The sequence below is a fragment of the Delphinapterus leucas genome, chromosome 1, assembly GCF_059928025.1.
Source record: "Delphinapterus leucas isolate spDelLeu-1000000601 "Yukka" chromosome 1, BTC_Dleu_Yukka2, whole genome shotgun sequence".
Lineage (NCBI taxonomy): Eukaryota > Metazoa > Chordata > Mammalia > Artiodactyla > Monodontidae > Delphinapterus > Delphinapterus leucas.
In genome coordinates, this window is record NC_143129.1 from 60995602 (window position 1) to 61022367 (window position 26766).

The 26766-nt window shown below is 38.9% G+C and overlaps 1 protein-coding gene across 8 annotated transcripts in view; it reads right to left on the reverse strand.

Annotated features, from left to right (window-relative positions):
* Positions 1–26766, reverse strand: part of RABGAP1L (RAB GTPase activating protein 1 like) — a 684589-nt gene that overhangs the window by 106620 nt on the left and 551203 nt on the right. The gene's annotated exons all lie outside the window — the stretch shown is intronic.

Consider the following 26766-nt stretch of genomic DNA (forward strand, 5'->3'; position numbering starts at 1 on the left):
CCAGTAAAATGTAGTGGTGAACCTTTGGTTGCTTCCGTATAAATTTTATTTTATTTCATTCATTTCATTTTATTTTTGTTTTTTTTTTTCCTGGGCCACACTGTGTGGCCTGTGGGATCCCAGTTCCCTGACCAGGGATCAAACCTGTGTCCTTAGCAGTCAAAGTGTGGAGTCCCAACCACTGGATTGCCACGGAATTCCCTTAAGTTGTATTTTAAATTGGTCCAGGTAAGATATGGGGATATATGTATATGTATAGCTGATTCACTTGTTATAAAGCAGAAACTAACACACCATTGTAAAGCAATTATACTCCAATAAAGATGTTAAAAAAAATAAAATAAAATATTTAAAAAATAAAAAAATATATTGGTCCAGGTATTCCAATATGTAATTAGTCAGTTTGATCTGAGAGCATTTGCATGGGAATAGGACTATATAATATTTTAAAATTAAGAATGATGCCAAAAACTTGGCCTCTGTGCACAGGTGTCAAATTGAATCTCGGAGACAGAGTTTTGGGTGAAGTAGAAAAGAATAGCTTTACTGCTTTGCCAGGTAAAGGGGAGACACAGCAGCCTCATGCCTCAAAAACTGTGTCCCAACCCAGGAGGTTTTGGTGAGGAGTTTTATAGCAATGGTTCAAGGGCAGAGTTGCTAACAAGGAGCAGGGTGTGTGCAGGGCCTGCACTCCTTAATCGGGCCTCAGGTGGTCTCCTGATGAGCTTCTCTAGTTTCTTTGATCAGGCCTCCCTTGTCTCTGCATCCCCTCCCTTCCCTGATTAGCAACTGTTTGAATCTGCCCTTTGGAACTCAGGGAAGGTCATGGAGACTGGAGTCTATTTCCTACAAACAAGAAACGGGGGACACAGAAAGGCTCCCGTGCCCAGAAGCCCCACAGGGTCCTGCTTGGCTTCAAGAACCCAAATTATCTTCTCATTTGAACTGTCCATTTAATGAAAGCTATGCTCTGTTAGTACAAACAAATAAAAATGGGTCACTGCATAAACATCAATCAATCATTAAAAATTGGCTTAAAACAATTCAAATACTAAAAGGCAGTTGATACTTTACTTTTTAAAATGGTACTTTAGTGAAATTCAAGAGAACACATAGTTGCTGAGTTTTTCCTATGTACAGAGGAGAGTGCTAAACATCTGAGGTGCCAGAATGAAAAACTCAAGGAATTCGAACTTTAATCAATAGGCTGTAGGAAGAAAATGAAAGAAATTTCTATACACGATGAAAATCCATGTATTAATCCCTCATTTCCTATAAAAAAATAAACAAATGTCTTTTAATCTCATTTCACGTAAAATGTCTTTGATTTGAGCCTTTCTTTCCTGATTTTAACAGTCCCTCTATCTCAAGAGCCTGTATCTTTGTTTACCAGGTGCAGAAAAAAAGGCCCACTGAAGGGGAGTAGAATGCTTTCTTCGGGATCCTATGAAATCACAGGTGGAATTTAGATTAATATGGTGTAAGAGCTGTACAGGGTCTCTGGGGTCCTCTAACTCAACTGCTTATATCAAAGGCCCCAAATAGAGCTATTCAGTGGTGAAGTTAAGGTGGGAATAAGCACTCTTGACTCTTAAGCAAGGGCCCTAACAGAAGCCAAAGCCTGTCTTGCCTTTGTTCTATGTATAGGATACAGTCACTCCCAGTCTTCCACAGAGCACAGCTAAACTCCTAAGGCTAAATAAGGTGGAAATAAGCTTCCTCCAGCACCTTTTAGACTGGAGAATCTCTAGGCCCAAATAGGGCCATCAGAATGGTCCACGGTGGCTGCTCTGTCAGATTGTTATAGATTCCCAAAACAAAACCAGAAATGGATTAGTCTCTACTGCTAAAACACAGGATCTAGGCTCAATGGTAACTGACTCCCCACACTTACTATAACCTAAGGCTTTCCTCAAAATATGATTTTAGGTAATTTCTTCTCCTTACTGAGAATACTAGACCTTCAAAAGGGCTGGGATAAGAGAGGAGAAAGAATATTTTAAAAAGCATTTTTAAAAAAGCATTTACATTGGGTATTGCAGTTAGAATTTTTAATAGGCAAAAAGTTTTACTTCAAATTCACTAGTGGAATCTATAAATATATTGCTCATTTCCTGGTTGCTTAGGCCATTAAGCATCTAATCTATTTCCTGAGCTGAAACTAACTAATGGAAAAATATTTAGAATACTAATCATCTAGTGAAATGGGCATCTGGCATCTACTCACCCAAAACATATTCTTGGTCATATTTCCCTTCAGTAACTTACATGGTTTCTAAAGGAATAATCTCACTTTTTGCAATAAAAGGTCTTTGCTATTAAAACATGGAAAGGCTCCTCCCTCTCTACCCCTAATGTTTTATGAATAAGGGCACTCCTCTGTATGACATTCTTTAGCCTCAACGCATACATAATATCAGGTTGGGAAGTGTATTACTTGCTTTTCTAGCAAGCAATTCATTCATGAAATCATTGAACGAAAACTAAAAACAAAAACATGAGGACAATATTATTACCATAACAAAACTGAGATTTTTATATTTACTTGATGGAACTCTGTTACATAAACTTATTATACCACCTATATGCAATACTGCCCCAAAGCTGAAGAGGGGTCCAGGTTACTGAAGGCAAACTGTGTGCTGATGCTGAATTTACCAGGCGCTACATTTTTCTTTCTTTCTTTTTTTTTTTCTTATTAGTCAAGATTTTTCTACAATATGACATTCACAATACTTCTCAAAGCCTCATTCCCACAGGTTTCTTTCTCTTTTGTGGCTAGTATATCATTACCATCAGCATGACTCTGACACATCTGTTATTAGGTGGAGGGTTCAGACAGCAAACTGATTTTTTTATATTTAGCCTAAGAGAAGCATTATTCAGAAGATAAACCCCAAATGCAGGAGAGAGTCAACCAGGATTTTCGGGTGATCTGTACCATTCTTCCTTTCCTTTAGCATAGTTCATCAAGAGTCTTTGAAAATAATCTACCAGAGCCAGGCTTGGGCTTTGGAGGAAAGCTAGCTTTTGAGTTGAGGCCTGGAAGTGTGACCCCCCCCCCTAAATTATGCACAATTCCGAAATTAGAATTTCCACTAGAGGGAATTTCTTTTAATTCAGTATCTGTAAAGGATGGTTTATAAAGGAGACAAAGCGCACTGTAAGGTGTAGTTTGATTAGACAAAAAGATTACTGGACTTCAAGAAAAGCACCCTGCTCTCTTCCAAACAGCATTCTTCTATTATGCAAGTTTTTACCTTTTCATAATTTAGACACCACTCAGTGACAGGCATTATATATGCTTTGGCACAGAGCACTAATATAATTAGTGTGGCTGCTCTGAATGCCTCCATCCACAACAGAATTAGCAATAATACAGTTCCCTTCCTTTTAGAAATATTAAAGACAAAACAAAAATATTTAACTTCATTTCCTTAAGAAAAATGACAAATTTCTGCTAAACATGACCAATACCTTCTTTAAAGAAATTTGATTATCAAAGCAAAATAGAAACTGTTTGTTCTGTCAAACCTGTTCTGTCAAACAGGATCATTTTAATGACCCTGTACAGTCATTAAAGTCAGTTGTTTAAATTTTTCCTCCTGGGTTTCACATTTTATACCACACTGCCCAGAGGTGTTGTACATGAGGCAGAAGCATTTTCTGACCTCAGTAGGCTATTGACAAGCCCCTGGAATGGGCCAGGAAAGGAAAATTGGACAATGTAACTTACCAAAAAGAAACGGCATCAAAACTCAGTATTAGAGATTCTGTGTGTTATTGCATCTGCTGATCATGCTGGGCTCCTGACACTGACTTGCTTGTGACTGCTTTGTGCTTTTCTACTTGGAATCTGAAGTGATGGAGACCACAGAAGCAATTCCCCACACTCTTGAATCTTCCTGTCCTCTTTGGAGACCTGAACAGATATGCTTCTCTTCTGCAGTTCTCAGGGTTAACATTTCGAGGCAAAAATTTACGAAATTCCAATCAATTAAATAAAAATTAAATATTTGATTCCCACACCACTAAACTCAAATAATTAATTGAAAGATAACTTTCAGTGTCTAGCAATTTACAAGGTAAACCATATTCAGTCTCAGATAAAGTTGGCATTGGAACAAAACTGGGGCAAGTCAAATAAGTAAGATTCTGGAAAAACTAGTCAAAAATTACAGTGTCATTTGACCCCACTGCCATGACCAAAAACTGTTCTAATGACAAATTTAAAATCTAGGTCATAAAAACAAAGAATTTTTAGAAAGGCAGGAGCTAATTTCCTAAGATATCCAAAGAAAACAAATTCCAACTTCCTCACTGAAAACAGAAAAGATTGTTTAAAATGGAAATGCCCCCAAAATTGCTTTCAAGACTATAATCTGAACAGGGAAAAAAAAACAAAACAGGTATAAAAAATTTATTCTCTTCATTAAGATAATAAAATTGTTATCTGACACACTGAGTCCCTGACTAAAAAAATAATAATAATAAAATTGGACTTCTACAAAATTAGAGAAAATAATGAAAATACAGCAGAGTATATTTTACTTACGGCACTTAACAGGAATCACATAGCCCCTGACTCTACATGTGGTCCCTGTGCCTGGGGCTCTGAAGCTGATCTGCACCATCCTACCACCTCCAGACAGGAGGAAAGATAGCTCCCATTTCTAAGTCCTCATAAAGCCCCACATGTTTGGAGGCTTTAAAATATAATTTTATGCTACTACTTTTCCATTACTGTGTAACAAATTACCATAGACTTAGTGGCTGAAAGCCACAGCCATTTATTATCTCACAACTCTGAAGGTCAGAAGTCCGGGTGGGTTCTGCTGGGCTTTGCCCAGGTTCTCATAAAGCTTGAAATCAAGATACCTGCTGGGCTGGCCTCTTATCTCGAAGCTCTGGGGAAGAATCCACCTGCGAGCTCTTTCAGGTTGTTGGCAGAATGTAGTTCCTTGTGGTTGTATGGATGAGGTCCTGTTTCCTTGCCAGCCATCCGTGGGGGTGGGGGGCGGTACCCTCAGCTCCTCAAAGCTGCCTGCCTTCCTCCTCCCGTGGTCCCCTCCATCTTCAAAGCAGCAGTTGTGCATGGAGTCCCTCTCATAATTCCTCCCTCCTTGACTTCCCTTCTGCCATCAGCCAAAGAAAGCTCTCTGCATTTAGGCTCATATGAGTAGATCATGCCCACTCAGAAAATCCAGGATAATACCCCTATTTTATGGTCAACTGTGACATATAATCAGAGAAGTCATACCTCATCATATTCTCAGGTTCCAGCAATTAGGCTGGGACATCTTCGAAGGGCATTTAAGAAATTCTACCTACCAAAAAATTAAGGTAAACAAAACAAAATAACAGAAGCCAAATGGTGTCGTGAACTTGTCCAAATGTGAAACAAAGGTATTCTAAATTCCTCACACTTGAATAAGCAACATGTGCAAATGGTATAAAATAGTAAAAGTACAAAAGATATTACTAAAAAATAAGACTTCCTTCTAATGTTGTCCTTTAGTCCCAGTTCCACTCCCCAAGAACAACTGTTTACTAGTTTCTTATGTCTCCTGTGGGAAATCTCCATGTTAGGTAAAGCACATATATTTGGAAGGGCTGATATGATCTGGTCCTGAAAGGTTATTAGCATTCCTCTGCTACATCACCCGGGCCTCACTCAGGCTTCCCCTGAGGGTGCTGGGGGGAAGTTATTCTGTGATAAGTAGTCAGTTTAGATTTTCTAATTATCTGAGATTAATATTGATCATTTCTGTTTTCCTAGAAAAGCATCCATTCCTTCCAGGTTCTCAAATTAATTTGCATAGTACTGAGCAAAATATTTTCTTATAATTATTTTATTCTTTTCTGTTTCTATCATTTCCCCATTATTATTTCTCATTCTGTGTTCTCTTCCTCACCCAAGTTTCAATTTTATTAGGTTAGCTAGAGATTTATCGATTTAATTGATTTTCTTTTTTCAAAAAGAACCAGCTCTTTTATTTATTAGTCTGATTAGGTTTCTTTTTCCAATTCATTAACTTTTATTGTTATTCCAACTTTCTGCTTTCTAATGTTTGTTTTATTGATTATTTTTCTAACTTTTTGAGTTAGTTATTTAATTCAGTTATTTTCTTTCTCCATCAAGACAGGTGCTTCTGAATTCTACTTTTCTCTATCCCATAGGTTCTGACATGTAGTGTTTTTCCCCTAGATTTTCTATAACCTGTTTGGTTTCCTCTATGATGGAAGAGTTGTTTAAAAATTTTTTTTAAATGTTCAGGTGAAAATACAATTTTTTTCTATTTATTTTCTTAATTTCTAGTTTCACTGCAATGCGTTAGACCATGCTATATGTATTCATTTTGCCTTTTGGAATTCACGGACATTTTCTTTATGGTCTATTTTGTTTTTATTCAGCATTTTAAAAGTTCTATTCTTAGCTTTCAGGACACAGAGTGACAAATATCAAATAGTTAGTTCATTCATTATTTTTATTTGGGTTTTCTTTTTCTTGTTTTTTGTCCACATGGTCTCTTATGAACTAAGACGAGTGAATTAACATTTCCTACCACTATCATGTAACTATTTCTTTTCACATTTCCTGTAGTTTCTGTTTTATAGGTGACCAGTAGTATATTGCTGTTATGAATCATCCTTCTCTGCCTTATTTAAAGCTTTCTCCTCGGGATTTCACTGGTGGCGCAGTGGTTAAGAATCCGCCTGCCAATGCAAGGGACATGGGTTCGAGCCTTGGTCCAGGAAGATCTCACATGCTGCGGAGCAACTAAGCCCATGCACCACAACTACTAAGCCTGCGCTCTAGAGCCTGCAAGCCACAGCTACTGAGCCCGCGAGCCAGAACTACTGAAGCCCGTGAGCCTAGAGCCCGTGCTCCGCAACAAGAGAAGCCACTGCAATGAGAAGCCCGCACACCGCAACCAAGAGTAGCCCCCGCTCACCACAACTAGAGAAAGCCTGTGCTCTGCAACAAAGACCCAACACAGCCAAAAATAAATACATTAATTAAAAAAAAAAGCTTTCTCCTCTAAATCTACTGCTGTCTTATATTAAAGATGCGATCCCTACATTTTTGTTTGTGTTTTCCCAGTAAGGTTTTGTTCACGTTTTCAGCCTTGTCTGTGTGATTCTTCATTGAACCCGTTACCCTGCTTCTTCATGCCCAAGGAAGCTCCTGCTGCCAACCCATACATCTCGTCCTGTTAGTCTAAACTGGGCATTATTGGTTTTGTCCCTCAGAGAGTTCTTTCAACTTCATCTGGGATCTGCAGCTGTGGGTATCTTTCTTCAACTGCATTTATTTGATCTTTATCACATATTGTGGTGTGGGGTTGTACACGCCTCCTACTTTCCTTGAAGATGGGGTCGTGTTTCTTCTTTTTGTTCTCCTAGTGCAGTTGGATGCCATGACATTTGTTCTGCCATTTAAAAACCACAAGCTAGAATTTGTTTTTGCCAGTTCTCTTCCACAGTCTATGCCTTACATCATGTTCTCTGGTGAAAGGCTTTGCTGTACTGTGCTCTGCAGATGTTCCTGATAACAGCATGTTCTGGTCTTTAGTCCTATGAATGAGGAAGGCAGTTTCTTTTTTTTTTTTTTTTTTTTTTGGTACACAGGCCTCTCGCTGTTGTGGCCTCTCCCGTTGCGGAGCACAGGCTCTGGGACGTGCAGGCTCAGCGGCCATGGCTCACGGGCCCAGCCACTCCGCGGCATGTGGGATCATCCTGGAGCGGGGCACAAACCCGTGTCCCCTGCATCGGCAGGCAGACTCTCAACCACTGTGCCACCAGGGAAGCCCCGGAAGGCAGTTTCTTACCCAGCTCTTTGAAATTCCTCCCATGGTTTCTAAGCTATTCTACACTGTCTATCTCTACCTCTCCCAGAAGCTTCTGGGAATTCTACTCTCATCTCTCACTCATGTCTCTCTCTTCAGTTCAGTTCAGTTTAGTCTGCCTGAAAGTATACTTTTTAACACAATTCAAAGCAGATACTAAACTTTAAGACAAACCAATAGCTGGGCCACATTATGTGCTCAATTTTGTGTTTCACCTGCTATGTGCAAAGCCCTCTTCTTGGCATTGGAGACGCATACCACGATGAATGCCTTAGGAACTCATACTGTAGTAGGGGGAAAAGAAGAAATATTATTCTTACATTTTTTTGTTAATGCACATTTCCACGTAGGCTCCTCAAATGCCATGTTTTGTCGTTAGCATTACCCATCTTTCTCTGGTCCCCTCCCTATATCACATCATCTTTAAGTTGCCTTTTCTGTTCAAAGTCTGTACCCTCTTCAGGTGGACACAAAACTGCTATTGTAAGGGTAAGCTGGGACAAAGTGAGAGTGGCATGGACATATATACACTATCAAATGTAAAATCGATAGCTAGTGGGAAGCAGCCGCATAGCACAGGGAGATCAGCTCAGTGCTTTGTGACCACCTAGAGGGGTGGGATAGGGAGGGTGGCAGGGAGGGAGACGCAAGAGGGAGGAGATATGGGGATATATGTATAAGTATAGCTGATTCACTCTGTTGTACAGCAGAAACTAACACACCATTGTAAAGCAATTATACTCCAGTAAAGATGTTAAAAAACAAAACAAAGCAAAACAAACTGCTATTGTTCATCAGTCCTTGCCTTGGCTGCAGAGTCAAAGTAATAAAAGTTGAACTTATAGAGCAGTTTCGTCATTTAGGATCCTTTGGCTACAAAGAATAGAGAATCAATTATCTCAAGTCACTGTGTGTGGCTGTGCATGAGTGTGTGTGAGAGGAGTACGAGTGGGAACATTACTGCAAGGATTCCAGTGAAACTCTGGAACAAAGGTATGCCATGTGGCTAGGCCTCACAGTAATCCACGGAAAGCAGCTTAACCAGGCCTCATGAGAAATACAGGAACATAGACTGAGAACTGCAAGTTGCCCAGAATGAGAAAGATGTGTAATGATTTGTTTAGTTCCTTGTGTCTTTCGCAACAATAATGTGTTGATCATGCTCCTCCCCTACAGATATTAAGTAAAATCGTTGTATCTCGCCCACACACAATTTTTAAAAATTTTACGACCTAGCTTTTACTTACTCATCACTCTCGCTTACTCATGGCTTCTACTGACTCATGTCACCTCTGTTTGCCTTTTTTCTGGTTAAGCATTTGACTTCTGTTCCTACCAAATAATTCTCTCTACTTCAAACTTTCCTAAGAGAGGATCTGATCAGCCTACTATGTCACCATCATCAGTTAGGTAAGGCACAGGTGCTAGGCGTTTTCCAAACAGCCTGACTGCTTAAACATTGTTTTTTTTTCTGCCTGCTTTAGGTCAAATGTAGGTGGTAAGGTCAAGCAACACAGAGCATGGCCACCTATATGCACTGCATAGAGCTGCTATCTTCAGGAAGAGGCTACAGGTAGGAGCCCTTAGAAGAGGACTGTGGGTATACAGATACTCCTAGATTTGGCCTACCTATTACAGTGGTTAAGCTTTCCTCAATTCTGATGAACAAAATCATGCATTTTTCCCAAGGCTCTCTATGAAAAAAAAAAAAAGCTTTTCTTTTATACTTAAATGTAATCACTACCAAGATAAAAGTCCATATACTATACCACAAAAGGCATGGGAATTTGGTCCAGCCAGCTAGAAATTCCCTGGAAAGAGTTATATCAAATAGTACCTACTGCTAGTATTCTAGGGAACTAAAGTTATCAATATACCGACTTCTGTAAAGGAACTATCCATTCACTATGGTTAGGCACTAGTGTGCCTAGAAGAAATTGGGGTTTACTTGTAATCACATTTCTGTCATCTAAGACCACATAGATGAAAGCTTTTTATTTCACTTACAACAATTCAGAACTGAATTTCACTTTGCTTATCATGATTCCTATAAAAACAGGTTTTATTATCATCTTATAGACTGGGAAAGAAAATAATTCCAGAAGCCAACAATGCCATATTCTAGATTAGAGGTACACTGTATTCAGAGAATAAATTGCTATGGCTTTAGAATTTCAAGCAGGGCACAGCTGTAAACTTCAGCCTGGCCTAACACCTGAGCTGAGACAGTAAGTGCCTGATTTGGTACAAACATCTGTTTACCCAAGCCTAGCCATATGCCACTGGAACTGAAGACAAGGCAATTACCAACAGGGCTACAATGCATTCCTTTAAAGCTCCTGTAGGGGCATGTGCCCAACTTGTCCCTACGTGTGCAATTTGCCTAATTCTTGCAAAATTATAAACTCTGTCAACTGTATGATGTGATAGAATTTTTAGAGCACACAAATTGAAGATATAGTCATCAAAGGGGACGTAAATTTTGATAAATTCCTTATACAACAAAGATTATAATAACAATGTTTTTCATAAAAATACTTTCAATTGCCAGATAATGACCCATATCTTTTTTTTAAATTAATTTTTATTGGAGTATAGCTGCTTTACAATGTTGTGTTAGTTTCTACTGTACAGCAAAATGAATCAGCTATACGTATATATATATATATATATATATATATATATAGCCCCTCTTTTTTGGGTTTCCTTCCCATTTAGGTCACCACAGTGCATTAAGTAGAGTTCATGTGCTATACAGTATGTTCTCATTAGTTATCTATTTTATACATAGTATCTATAGTGTATATGTGCCGATCCCAATCTCCCAACTCCTCCCAGCCCCCGCTTCCCCCTTGGTATCCATACATGTGTTTTCTATGCCTGTGTCTCTATTTCCGCTTTGCAAATAAGATCATCTATACCATTTTTCTAGATTCCACATATACGTGTTAATATACGATATTTGTTTTTCTCTTTCTGACTTATTTTACTCTGTATGACACTCTATAGGTCCATCCACGTCTCTACAAATGACCTGATTTCGTTCCTTTTTATGGATGAATAATATTCCATTGTATATATGTACCACATCTTCTTTATCCATTCCTCTGTTGATGGACATTTAGGTTGCTTCCACATCCTGGCTATTGTAAACAGTGCCGCTATGAACACTGAGGTGCATGTGTCTGCTTGAATTACAGTTTTCTCTGCATATATGCCCAGTAGTGGAATTGCTGATTGACCCATACCTTAAAGGCACATCACTGATGGGGTTAAAAAGAAATTCTCTGCAGCAAATAATCCATATACTGCACACTACTAGGAACACTTTTCCCATCAGCCAGATACAAACCATACTACTTTCATCATTCATTTGGTTTTTAACCAAGGAATTACTAAGCACTTACAATACCAAGAAGCCAGGAATTATGTTGGATATTTAGTACATGGAACTGAATTTACCTCCTACCTTCTCTCGAGGGAAGGAGTCCTAAAGGTCGAGCAAGGCAAACAGACTGGTAAGTAAATTATAAGAAAGTGATGTAAGAGAATGTTTAACTGGCTAATCCAATGGCCAAAGATTCAGAGGGGGAGGTTCCGATTTCAACGTGTCCTATGAGAGATGTACACATCTTCTGATATATTTTGCATCTCTCCCCAAAGTGTTTACCATGAGAGACCCTGTGGCATCTATTATCAGATGTATAAAGGAAAAAAAGATATTTCTCAGTTTAAATTTTATGATTATTTTGCATCCAGTGTGTAAATTTGATTATGTGGATGTCAAACAAGGCAAGGGAGAGGCGATCATGGTCTTCATCAACTCTGTTTTGCAATGAGGGTGCTATCAACAGGTGGGAAGAAGTGGCTGCAGGAGTATAAATCTTTGAAATGAATTATGCAGCCAGACAGAGAAGGAGTGATGGTTATATGGTTACATGGAGAATAGGAGGCAATTATATCCTTCAGCTCCTCTCTCATACCTCAAGCATCTCAAATTCCCTCACTCCCTATATAAACCTCCTAACATCCTAACCTACTCGAATTGCCTGGTTACATATGACAGCAAACATGCATGGAAGAAAAATGGGGAAAAAAATGAATGCACATGAAATTAGGTCCTTGATATCACCTTGAAAGAAAATCGACATCTTCTTTTAATGTGATGCAAACTACTGAATCTGTTAAATCACAGAATCTTGGTGATTTAAAATAAAAGCAGTGTATTTTTAGTTCATGCAAAGTTCAGCTAGCGGGAGGGTGGAGTTGGAGGTCTCTGAACTCTGTAGTCATTTAGGAACTCTGACTGATGGATATTCTATCACCTTCAGTATGTGGTTTCCAAGGTCACTTTGAGGTCATCTAGTTGGCAAAAGGGTAGACAGAAAGCATGGAAGCTATATGGGAATTTTGTTTGTTTGTTTTTGTTTTTTTTAAACAGCCAAACCAAAGGAATAAATGTACATCACTTGAACTCTCATTCCTCTGCCCAAACTCAATAAGATGACTATACTTAATTGCAGAGGAGGTTGGGAAATGTAGTTCAAACTGTATCAGCAGGAAGAAAGGAAAATAGGTTTGGTGAACAATTAGCCAATTTCTGACAGTGTCTTTCCCAGAATATTATACTTCATCTGCAAATATATCCAGTTCTTGCATCCTAGGGATGTGAATTTAGGGGTATTTATTACAATAAAATTCTACTACTTAACAAATTTGCCTCTCAAGTAAATTTACTATAAAATGGATTGCCTGTAAAAGGTAAATTTCCATTATCATTACACACTGGCTTATTCAAATATGAGTTTGACTATATAAATATATTTTAAATACCTTTAGTTCTATTACATCAAATTGTGGTTCTGTCTCCACTTGCATTTCCTACTTGTCAAACTTAGCATTTCTAAAACTCAGCATCTCTAAAACCAAACTCATGATCTTCCCTCTCCCTATCTCCTCCTGACTTCCTCAACTCAGAAGAAGACCTCTGGACAACCAGTTATTCAGGCCAGATGCTTGGGGATAGCCCTTTATATTCTACTCATTCTCAAACCCCCATCCAATTCACCAACAGGTTTTACTTTCAAAATATATCTTGAATCCATTAATGTCTTCCAATTGCCCCTAATCCAAGCCAAATCTACTCCTCACCTGTATTATTGCTGTAGCTTGATCTCTGCTTCTATCTTGAGAGTAACTCTCTACTTTTATATTTTCTCTAATCTATTCTTTCTTACATAAATCAGATAATGTCTTGAAAACCCTTCAAAAAGATTTGCATTGTACTTCGGATAAAATCCAAAATCCTAGCCAAAGCTTCTGAGGACCTGCAAGAATCTGGTTCCCGGTTTCATCTCCAACCTCATTGGTCAGCACTTATTTTGCTCAATCTATACAAGCTATTTTAGTTTTTTGAAAAGGTCGAATGCATTTTTCCCTAAGGGCCTTCCCACACAGCATTTCCTCTGTCCAGAAAATGTTTTTTGTTTTTAATAATGAAATTCATTTTCTTTTTACCATGAAATATCTTTTCATATGGAAGAATGTGATTGATGTATATGACTCTCACTCACTCAAGCACCAAAGCCAAGAGAGGTGATTATCCCAACTGTCTCCCTCTGGGAAGACGAGGTATATGGAGTGGCTGGGCTTTTCCCTCTAGCTCACCTATGAAACAGAAGCCTTTCAGAAGTCCCAGATTTGTCTTTGCCTTCTGCACAAGGCCTGCTAAAGGCCAAGACCTAGGCCACCAGAGATCAGGAAACGCCCAAAGAACAAAATATACGTTTAGAATTTACTTATATTTCAGAATTCAGGTTTTCACATAATTTCTGGCTCCTAAAATTCTTCCTTATTGTCTCACTCACTCAGCCACATACATTTAAAAATATATTTTAGGGCTTCCCTGGTGGCGCAGTGGTTGAGAGTCCGCCTGCCGATGCAGGGAACACGGGTTCGTGTCCCGGTCCGGGAAGATCCCACATGCCGCGGAGCGGCTGGGCCCGTGCGCCATGGCCGGTGAGCCTGCACGTCTGGAGCCTGTGCTCCGCAACGGGAGAGGCCACAACAGTGAGAGGCCCGCGTACCGCAAAAAATATATATATATATTTTAAATTATTTTATCTAGAAGTTTTAGATGTTCTGTACCAGAAAGGTTTATACCGACATCTAGTCCACTGTTTTGACAGAAACAAAAGATCTTCTATAGCACACTTTTCTACTCCTCTCCTGCTGGTTAGCTTCTGTTAATCTTTTAGAGCTTCAGCTTAAAATGTCACAAGTTTTCCTTGATCCTCATTCCTCAATCTAAATTAGATTCTAACTATTTTCTGTCTTGTAACAAACTTCTCCTTCCTTTTGCAACCTTTATTACAGCTTTTGATTATACTTTGTGTTATCTGCCCCTTCCATTACTCTGTAAGCTTCAGGAGGACAGGAATCCTGTCTGTTGTGATTATTACTGAATAGAAAGCCTAGTGCAGGACTAGGACACAGTAGGTGCACAAGAAATTTTAAATACTTATTAAGCAAAAGAATGAATAGATGCAATGTAATGTAATCATATTGAGTCACAGTAATCTTAAACCCTGTAAGCGACCGATAAATACTGGCACTATTAAACAACATTTAAATTGACTGCCTTCAAAAATTATGTAGTATAGTATAAGATTAATACAAAAAATAGTATACAAGAGCAAGTAAAGCACAGACTCTGGAACCAGACTGCCTGGAATCAAATTTCTGATCTGCCACTTACTAACCAAGTGACCTTTGTTGGAGATTTAAACATCCTGTGCCTGTTTTCTCTGATCTGTACAATCAGGTCAGTAAGAGTACTTGGTGATGTTAAGGTGACGATTAAATGACAAACACGCCAGCCATCCAAGGAAGCAAGATGTAACTGTTGTGCCTGTTATCATTACAAAGTTAATGATAATCAGTGGTCTCATCAAAGAAAAAAAGAAAGTTACACAGAATCAGACGGGGAAAATAAGTAGGAGCAGCAAGCTGTAGAAAGGGAATTGGGTTGTGGACGTGCCGGCAAGAGGCAGGAGCACACAGGGACATCCGCAAGGGAGACAGGGAGTAGCGGGCTGCGTGGGTACCCAGGGCCAGTACGCAGACACTACTGACACAGTGGCTGGAGAGAAGGGGCTGCTGGAGAGAGACTGCGATAGGCCTGCCATCTATCTCCCTGTGCCACGTGCTCGGAGCACTTAGTTCACTCGAGCCATCCACCTACTCGCTGTGGGGAAGTGTCTTTGGATCTGATCTGGGGCTCACTTAATAGAAAATAGTTGGGAACATCAGCCAGTAGGCAAGATTAAGTTGTGCACCTTTAGACAGCAGCAAATATCTCTGGGCACTAAAGGCAAGTTCTGTCTCATACGGCAGTTTTCCTGACAAACGCTGTACTCTACTCGTGGATCCTAATGGGGGAAAGTAGTTTCCTCATTTTCTTTTATCTTCCTTCATTTTTCAATGGCATTTCCCTCATAATACTGAGAATATATTATACAAACTCCTCTCTGGTGTCCATTCCCCACTCCCCAGATACTGGATCCATTTAAAACAAAGTCATTACAGTTTGGATCTTGTGATACTACACTGACTAAAGGTCTGATTATTTTATAAGAAATAAGGTTTTACCCTTTTCTCTAGCTGTGAAACTACTTCTTTTTAAGTTACCCCTGAGACCATCTACGCATGGCCCACCATGAAAAATTTACATTAAGATGAGTTTAACTACATCACCCACATTAAGAGTCTAAAGTTACATCTGTTGGGATAAAATGACTACAGCTGAACCCTGAGGTGAATTAAAACAAAAACAGACGAACTAGGTCCTAAGAAAGAGTCTGCCTACAGCAAAGCGTTGAATAGCTAGGTTGGTATCTTGTGGCAAACTTTCATTTGTTTCTACCATACTTTCATTGCTCAGTGTCAGAGTGTCAGACTGTCCTTTCTTTAAAAGAGGGTGAACTCATCCTATCAGAAAAAAAAAATGTGGGACATTTATCTTGAGAAATCAATTTCAATAGTCAACCTTAACTTCCTAACCAGAATATGTGAATCTAAAGGTCAGCTGCTGCTCTACTTTGGCCAAAAAAGTAGGCATTTTAGGGGATTCAGATTTGTCTCTAAATCTTTGATTGCAATATTCTTATGTGCTATTGCCTTAAGAAGGTGTTCATGTTCATTTTGGCAAATGTATTCTTCACTTCCCCCAGTGATTTATGTCATCTGAACCTTTTTTTTTTTTTTTTTCATCTGAACCTTTTTAATCAATAATGTTTGATAGAAAACACATAGCACAATGGAAATAAACCAAAATATTTTGAAAATAAAACAGTTAAATAATATTTATTTCAAATCCCCTATAAATTCTTGATAGGTAAGAGGTAGAAAACCTTAAAAATTTTAAGTTTCCTCTGAACTCTGGAAACCTAACTTTCTCATGTATGATAAAATCAGTATCACAGGCTGGATTTTCTTTGTAATCAGAGTACCTCTACTCAAGTTTTATTAAGAATTCATAAGCAACTATTGCTTCTGCTATCAGGGAACCCAAACTGATGATGGTTTACTCACTCACTTGCATTGTGAAAAAAGTTTTGGTTTTTTTTTTTTTTTTTTTTTTGTCAATTGAAGAAGTAATACCAGTAAAAGAAACTGTATAAAAGGATATTATTAAATAAAAAGTATTAATAAATGAAAGTCATATATTAAATGGAAAGGAAGTCTGCTTTCTAATCAAACTCTCAGCCCTCTCATCAGAAACTAAGTTAATGTGGGGGGTTGTTTGTTTGTTTTTAGGTACTGAAACATAAATTTGCCATGCATGTGTGTGGTAGATTGTTACAGGAAAGGCTCCTAATCAATCATATCTCCTGGCATCATTTTCCCTGTATATCCACTCTAACATTGACTCTCCATGTGATTTGCTTTGGTCAATGTGACAATGACAAATGTAACACAAGCAGAAGCTTGATAAGTGCTTATGCCACTGGGTCTTGCCTCCTTGGAAACCTGAGAGCACAAGGCTGAGAAGCAGCCAAGGATGAAAAAACATGTGGAAAGGCAGATCCTACCCTGAGCTGCCCCACCAGCTGAATGAATCCAGAGATAACAGCAGAAGAACCACCCAGCTGACTCACAGAATTGTGAGAAATATTGTTGTTGTAAGCCAGAAAGTTTTGGGATGGTTTGCTACTCAGCAATAGATAATTGATACAGTATGCAAGCACAAATAGGCAGATATATTGTTGACATTCCTTGATTTCAGTTTATGAAGAATAAAATATAATTGATAATTATGAGATACATAAAGAGAATGTCACAGAAAATATAAAACATGATTATAACTTTATCATACATAAAGAAGGAACAGACTAGTCTGTCGTTTGGGATCTGTATTAGCTGTCTTTTGATTATAAACTCTACTAATTTGGTATTTTATTTTATCTTATTTATGTTTTGGCCACACGGCATGTGGGATCTTAGTTCCGCGACCAGGGACCGGACCCACACCCCCGGCAGTGGAAGCTGGGAATCTTAACCACTGGACCGCCAGGAAAGTCCCATGTCTACCCTATTTTAAAACGATGTGGCATATACATCTTACCTTCAGTTCTTTCAACAGTTATTTTTACCATAGACAACCAAGAGGTTTATGCAAGTAAGACTTGAAAAAACTTTTAGAATTCTAAAATCATTAAATAATAATCTGAAAAATCGAATAGTTAAAGATAAGAAAGGGCATCTGGTTACCCAATCATTGAGGAAGAAAGCTGATCTTCTATCCAAGTCTTAAAGGTCTTGAAAGATGGAAAATTCACAAGTTTATATTTCATGAACTCTGTAATCTACACAATATGATAGACACCCTTCTTTTTTTTTTTTTTTTGCGGTATGTGGGCCTCTCACTGTTGTGACCTCTCCCACTGTGGGGCACAGGCTCCGGACACGCAGGCTCAGCAGCCATGGCTCACGGGCCCAGCCCCTCCGTGGCCTGTGGGATCTTCCCGGACCGGGGCACGAATCCGTGTCCCCTGCATCGGCAGGCGGACTCTCAACCACTGCGCCACCAGGGAAGCCCTAGACACCCTTCTTAAAGCTGAATTCAGACTAAAAAACTCAGCTACTTCACTTTTCTATAGGAAGAAACCTGGAATACTATTCAGTGAGATACATGAGGATTTTTCTGTTTATTTCCAGAAGTATTTTCAGAGAGGATTTAAAGCCCAACACTCCTCAACCTAAATGAATAGGGGGAAAAAAAAAAAAAAGGAAAAAAAATGAATATGTTAACTGAATAAATATTTAATGAGTGATTTCTTTGATCCAGCTATTATGCTAGGGGTTGGACCAGGCCCAAGGCATCTAGAGAAGAGCAAAGTAGAGACAAACTCTTGAGAGGAACTGACTCAAAACGATGACGGTAACAATGACAAACATTTTTTTGTATACTAATGATGCACAGCATTTGCTAAGTTTCTTACATATATTATCCCACTTAATCCTCACAGTAATCCTATTGTACCGACAATGTAATTCTCATTTTACAGAAGAGATAACTGAGATACAGGTAACTTGCCAGATATCACACAGGTAATAAATAGAGAAGCCAAGGTTTAACTCTAACAACATGGCTTCAGAAAACCACATTCTTAACTCCAACTGTGGTGCTCTAGTGGAGGAATTGCCAGAATTAGAATAAATAACAGCCTAGGTTCCCAGAGGAAGTGGTGTCTGTTCTGGGTCTTAAAGGATGAATAGGGGTTTGCTTGACCCCATAACTGCAAAAGGAATTGATGGGACTTCCCTGGCGGCCCAGTGGTTAAGACTTCCCCTTCCAAGGCAGGGGGTACAGGTTCCATCCCTGGTCAGGGAGCTAAGACCCCACATGCCTCGCAGCCAAAAAAACAAAACATAAAACAGAAGCACTATTGTAACAAATTCAATAAAGACTTTAAAAAATGGTCCACATCAAAAAAAAAAAATCTTTAAAAAAAAAAGGAACTGATAAATAATTTAGCCAGTGCTTCACACATGTTTAGCTTTATTAATTCTGACAACATCCTTGTGCAGTAGGTATTAGCCTCACTTCATGACGAAAAAACTCATACTCAAGGAAATTAAGTAACTTTCTCAGGATGGTGAGTAAGAGTTCCAGGTAGAAGGCGCAAGATGTGACGAGCGAGGCCAGAAAAGGGCATGGCAGATTGATGTGAAAAATGGGGATGTGTGCTAAGCTGAGAAGGCTGTGGGGTTTACCCCACAGGTAACAGGGAGCCAGTAGTGCTCTCTGAATGAGGAGTAGTACAAGGAGGTTGGTTCTCTGGGCAGAAAACTCTGGTGCTAGTGAGTAGAGGAAACTCCAGAAGACAAAAACTTAAGCCAGACAGACGAGTTAGTTAGTCTGAGGCAGCTATAGCAGTCCAGACAAGCAATGTCAGGGGCCTCCAACTATGAATTCTGAAGGTTCTAAGAAGATCCTACCATGTCAAACAAATTTTTTTTTTCAAAACTTTTCCCTCACAGGTGCAATGTCTACGATCTGGCTTCTTAAACAATGGCCATCCTAAAATTTGATGAAATATTTTAGAATAAAAGGTTTTATGTAAATAATTTTAGAAAATAAACTAAGTCCTTTGGTTCTATACAGTATCCAAATTATGTTGTTGCTTAAAATACTCATTCTATTACAATAGATTTTCTTTTCTCACTGGACATCCTGCTAAGACATAACTTATTTCCTTGCACAACTCACTGCCTCTCTTTTAGGAAAGAAGGGGAATCAGGGAGGTTATGGTTATGTAAGATATGATACAATAGATAGACAGGATTATAAGGAAGTTAATGCATTTAGATCATACCAGAGCAGGGTATATAAGTTAGGAAAGAAGGGGAATCAGGGAGGTTACGGTTGTATAAGATATGATACAACAGACAGACAAGATTATAAGGAAGTTAATGCATTTAGATCATACCAGAGCAGGGTATATAAGTTAGAACTTACAACAAGCTAACATGCATGCCAGAGGAAATTCCTTGCCAGCCAAGTGGGCTGATGGAAGTGAAGGGTGGAATTGTGAAGAAAAATAGGATATTTTAGAAAATCTGAGAGTTTAGGAGAAAATGGAAGAACTTGGGTAGGCTGACAAACACAGGAAACTGTCATGTGTTATCAGATGTTAGAGATACAGTTCAGGGTTGCCAAGAATGATTCATGTTCAGAAGAGAATGTTTTCAGAGAAATTGGGTTGAAACTAGCATTCTGTTGACTATGAGAAAGACATTGCTATGAGCTGAACAGTATGTCCCCAAAATTTATATGTTGAAGCCCTAACTCCCAGTACTAGTATCCTTATAAGAAGAGGAGATTAGACACAGATAACACAGGCAGCAGGATGACCATGTGAGGATACAGTGAGAAGACGGCCATCTCCAAGACAAGGAGAGAGGCCTCAAAAGAAACCAAACTGCTGATACCTTGATCTTGAACTTCTAGCTTCCAGAACTGTGAGAAAATAAATTTCTGCTGTTTAAGCCACACAGTCTGTGGTAATTTATTACAGCAGCCCTAACAAACTACCACAGACGTGAAACTGGGGGCAGACATGAGACTCAGGAGAAAAAAAAAAGTACTGCCTGTTTAGGAACCAACTTACTGAGAAACTCCAATATGTAGGAAGAGCTGGTAGGAAGTACAGTGACCCTAAGGGCAAGGGATAACAGAGGATAACGCAGTGCCTGGAAAAGAGGATGAATGAAACGCTGCACAGGACACACTGAAAGAGGCACTGAGCCTGTGCCAAACTGAGTAACTCAAGCCTCCCCTGACCTGAGTGACACAACAGAGCACGAAGTTTTACCACCTCTTCGTGTGGTTTGTATGCCAGTATTCCCTCACATAATAACAATGATACTAGTGATGACGATGATGACGGTGACGGTGATAAAACCATTTGAACTACATATTACAGAGATCTGGATAGATTACAGGCATAGAAAAGGAACAGGCTAGACATTCCAGATGAAAGAAATAGTTCCCTCCCACAGGTGGCAGCAATAAAAAGTCCCCAAGCCAGAGGAATTGACAGTAAGAATGGAGTGCCCATTTAATCACAACTATCAACTACAGCAAGGAATATAATTTTCCCCTCAGCAGTTTGTCTGCCTTTAAGCGGAGCTTCAGAAAGCTTGACAAACAGTTGGAGATATGTGAATAACACTTAAAAATCTTCACTATCTTTTTTGGGTTGCTATTCTCATTTACATGTTACTTCCACTATTTCAAAAGAAAAGAATTTTTCATGGTTGAGGGGGGAGGGGGAGAAAAAGGCTTAATAGTAAAATAAGTAAGTTCTCCAGAGTACTAATTAGACTCAGTCATTTCCCAGCTAAATGCTAAATGGATACATGAGCTTATGAGTAACTAAGTAAATATAATATGATTATACTAAATTTATTCGCCCCAGAGAAGAGGCAGTGGCATCTGACATAGCTGTGGCTGAAGTGTTTGAAATACCCCCAAGATCCAATGGCCCAGCCTTCCTAACCTAACCAATTTTAAACACCTAAGACGTTTAAATTTATTAAAAATAAATTTAAATTTAATTAATTAAATTTGAATTAAAAAAAAGTTAAATTACTTCCAATGAGCAGCAACAGGGGCACAGAGAAACACATTTATTTTCTTGTCTAAATCAGATCCCCAAATACAAACTGTGAAGCACACTTTAAATATAATCTTAACATGAATTCAAGTAGTTAAAAAAAAACAAAAAACAAAGAGATGTGGCTCTCATTGTAAATAGCCATGGGAAAATTATTTATTGCCTCTGCTTCCAAAGAATGAAGATGAGTTCTAACTTTATTCTCCAATACAGATAAACATAAATCATAACAACTGGATAAGAGGTAATTGGCAAAACACTGCAGAAAGTTATATGAAATATGGAAACTCCCACTTAAGAGAATAACCATTTGTCTTACTATGTCTTTAGAAGACTGCTGAGAGTGAATTAGCTGCAGGGAAAAAGAATAAAGTTTGAGAGGAGAGGAACCACTAGTTGAAACAGTTGAAGTGTCCTTTTTTGTTGTTAATGTATGTGGAGAGCTCTAACGACACTGTACCAAGTTTGGGATGCAAGTAAGGGCATATGCTTTATTCTTATGATTTATTATTTCTTTTTCTGAAAAAAAGAGATGCCCATATAAAAATCAATTTTGATATCCATTTATCTTATTTTTCTTTGGAGTAGGACAATTTAATGATTTATACAGATCGGTTCATGATACAATATCCAGGTTCACCCATCAAGTTAATTTTAAAATGCTTCTATGGCTTTCTCCTTAATAAACTGAAAGAAATGACTGGCAGAAGCAGGTATGATGGTAGAAGAAAACAGCAGAAGTAATAAAGGATACAAATGCATTCCAGATGATTGGGAACAGACAGAAAAGCAGAGTTTTCTTAATGTGCAGGGTGCCTGAGGCCTGGGCATCCGGAGCTCTGGCCTGTTTTCTCCACCTGTTATAAACTGCTTCAGAGCATGTCTAACATTTACGTGTTTTCTGCTCATTCCCACAATGCATGGTTTGTGAGAGGCAAGATCAAATGGTATTAATCCCTGTTTGGGGGAAAACAATGCCCCAAATCTCAGACACACTGAGGGTTATCAATGTTAACAGAAGCCTCAGAGGAAAAATGAAGCAACTGTTCTGATATAAAAACTACTTCATTATCAGTTTGTTAATTATCACACCACTGTAGCCTATAACAAAATTAACATTTGCCTGGGAGAAGATTATGACACTCTAAACCAAATAGTCCAAATTGTGGCTGTCAATGTGCAGAGGTCTTTATAGGAAAGGAACATGAAATGTGGTTCCATTAAAAATGAACCCTTTCCACGGTGCACATAAGGGCACGTATTTTAGATTCACAGAGTCAACAAAAGCCTCTGTGTGGCCTCACTGCTAATTCAAAAAAAGCCTCTATTTGGGACATTACATTCTTGTTTATACATAGCAACAATAGCCAGAAAGAAATAGCAAACAGCCTGAAGAAATTAGAGGTACATTGCTCTTAATACAAATGTTCTTCATAGTTTTGCTCTAGTGTGAAAGTTATTTTCAAACAGTTAAATTCAAATCCATGGTTACAAACATGGAGGTCTGAGAGAGAAAAATATTAAATCTCTAGATAAACGAATTTACCTCTATCCCATTAAAAGCATGACTTGTGAGAGGCAAGATCAAATTGTATTAATCCACTTTGGGAGAGTGGATAATTGTCTGTCACAATACATAGATAACTGAGCTGGAGCAGAGCTTAGAGTTTTCTGAGGCAGGTAGTTACCATGGTAACATATAGTCAATGATGGCCTCCTCTCTAGCATGGGTTAGGAAGACAATTTTGGTGTGAAAGAAGAAGATGCTAGGGCAGGACTTTGTTTTCAGTCGCTAGGGCCCTCCTCTTCCTCTTATTTCCCTTACTCTTACTGCCTCTGCCATCTTTGTTTATTCCTCCTACAATGCATTTCAAATCTCTATGATGAGAGTAAAATGGTAGTGATGGTGGTAACGTCATTAGGACAGAGAGAAGCAAATCACAGGAACTCGCCATAGATGGCAAAAGAGCAATTGGCCTGATTTTGCTGCCACTAAGTAACCTGAGCTACCAACTGAAAATTTTGAGCATAGGTCAGTGTTATCTTCTAATGTCACTAAACTGTCCTTAAAATATAAGTGGTTTTGGAGAAAAGACGTATTTCTCTTGGGCTATCACCAACAAGTCATTTAGTGTCCCCCTCCACCGCTCTCTGTGTTCTTAGAGTTCAATCCTTAGTACCTCTCCCTCACCCCCTTGTCCTGCAGTCTCTCAATCCCTATCTGTCTTCGCTTTCTCTTCTACTAGTTCTGTTCCACTATCTATCATGTCAACCACTCTCCTGCTACTAGCCTCATCTCCCTGACCCTGTAGCGTGCTGGGGTTAGCAACTACCAGTCCAAAAGAAGTGACTTAACATTCACAAATTGTGTGCCACTTGTTAAGTCACTGGTACCTTGAAATTGGCCATATTTTACCTGGAAATTGGCAAAAGCTACAAATCAGAGATTCCCCCTTTACTCCTCCCTCTCGTATCCCCAAGGTCTGGTTTATTAGTGCACCACCACCCTGGTCCCACTGCCCTTCCTTTGTCTCATGCTGGCAAACCTCAACTATAGGTGAAAGTAACTGCTTTCTTCATGTATACATTTGGATTGTTGGGTATTTCTAGAGAAACTCCCAAAACATTGCACATTTTTGCCACTATGAATTCATGACCTCCAACGATTCAGCCCAACAATTCTTTTGTGTTTTCCCAGTTAGTTCTTCCATTCTTTGCAATATCTAAAAGTTTGTCCATGTTCTTTGAATCTCTAGCTCCACTACATTCCCTTAGTTCTAGATCCTGCTTAATAGAAATAAGAGAAACCTTCAAATGGAATATTCTCAATTTCTTTCCTCCTCACCTTACCTTACCTTACTTAACCTGCACATTTGTCTTTATCCCCATCTATTCCCTCCTGCTGTAATGGAAGAAAAGTACATTCTTTAGAGTCTAATCCTTTATCTCCTCTGAGGTCTGTTGATATATTCCAATTTCTTTATTGAATCTTCAACTTCTCTCTTGTGGGTCTTTCCTTCTTATTTGAAGAGGGATGGTCTGGCCGGCCCCTGGATGTCAACCCTCATCACTCCTCATGGCTCCTAGGAGCCATCTCCTAGTTTCTTAAACATACCATCCTCCCTCCCACCCCACGGTGTTTACACATGCTTCCTTCAGTCTGAAATGCCTTATAATCTCAGTGCAAGAAAGCTTTTCCTAAACCACTGAGCCAGTCAGGTTCCTTTGCTCTTTGTTCTCCATATATCTTTATTATATCTCTTCTGAGCATGTGTCTCACTTTGTAATTATACATTTATTATGGCAATTATATAATTAACATCTTCTGCATGATATAAGCTCCATGAGCTCTGGGAGCGTATGTGCTTTTGCTCAACCTTGTGTTTCCTGGACCTGGCACAGTGCCTGGCATATAGTAGGTACTCAGTGAAGAAATTGACTCACTGAGCGTTTTTTAAGCATTTAAAGCCATCTTTCCCATCCTCCAAAAATTCATCTCAACCTCATGTCTACTTATCTCTCTCTCTCTTGTACTTACTCTCAGGCTTGCTGGCTGTTTCTTCCATCCTCCATCGTCTCCTCACACTAACCTCCTTAGAAGAGCTGTCTCATCTTCCTTTGTCCATTTACTCACCTCCTGTTTATTCCTTGCATCATCAGCTTTTATACGTCATCACTCCACTAAAACTACTGTCACTAAGCCCACAAAGAAACCTCTTTCATTAACTGTTGCATGATGTCCACTTCCACTCTCAGTACCTTATGAGACCTCTAAGCATCATTGACATTGTTCAACTTCTTCCTTCTTGAAAATATACCTTTTCCCTTAGCTTTCACACTTCACACTATTCTGGGTTTCTTCCTGCCTTTTCAGTCTCACTAGCTGATGTTCCTCAGCCCATCTTTTATATGTTAATGAACCTACCCTCAACCCTTCTCTCTGCTCCTCTGAAAATTCACCCACTCCCATGGTTCAAATACTGATGACATCCAAATGCCTACTTTTAGCTCAGATCTGATTTCCATTCCATGTCCACCTGCTTATTGGATATTTTTACGTACTTGGATGTGAGACTGTAGATATACACCACAAACTTAACATGTCCAACACTTAACTCATTATCTTCTATCCTTGCAATTTGTTCTCCTTTGTGTGTTCCCCTTCATAGAGTGACTACTACCAAGTTGCCTAAGTGAGAATCCTGAGCATGATCTCGGCTCTCTTTCTCTGCCCTAGTGCTCTCATTTAATCACTAAGATCTGTTGATTCTACCTCTTGAATATTTCTGGAATCTGTCCACATCTCTTTAGCCCATAACAATAGTCTGGTCACTTCTCAACTGGATTACTGCAACCACCCCTGAATTGGTCTGTTACCAATATCTAATCTTATCCATTTTAATCTATTCTCCACACACCAGCCAGAATAGCCTTTCTAAAACATAAATCTGATCATTTCTGTCTCCTCTTTAAAAACCCACAATACTTGCCCCTGTCTGAAGATAAAATCCAAGTTGCTTACCGTTGGATTACAGGCTTACGTGGCTCTGTACCAGTTGTTTGGCTCCTGCTTACCTCTCTAAGTCTTCTATCTACTCCCCTCATTCCCTCCGTCCTTGAACCCTATTCTCCAGTCATGAACTGCGCTTAAGTCTTGGACAGCTCCATCTTTTCTTACCTCTGGGCCTCTGCATATTCTCTGCATGGAACTTCCTTCCCCCTTCCTCCATATACTCCTTAATTCCTGCTAATCCTTCAGGTCTCATCTTAAATCTTACTTCCTCTGAGAAGTCTTCTTGCATAGTTCCTGGCACATAGTAGCTACTCAATAAATGACCTTTCTTTCCTAATTCCCTTGTTTTAGTTTAATGTCAGATTTTGCAGTTTTAATATTGTTCAAGTTATTTTACTAATAAAATACAAACACAATAGGCTATTTTACTTTTTAAAACATTCTATTATAAAGATCTACCAATAGAATATTTTGAGTGATATGATGAACTTTTCTACTAATGAGGTTAATCATAACTGTGGCACTTGTAACACTGTCCCAAATAAAAATCAACTTAAAAAAAAAGACTTGCTTCCCAGCTTTTGGAGAATAATTCTCAGGAAAGGTTGACATGGCCATAGAACTAACGTGTATTATATGTATAGTACTCTAAATTATGTTATAGATGTTTTACTCTTCTAATTCATCTCTTTATTTTTATCAGAGCAGTGCCCACTAAGTG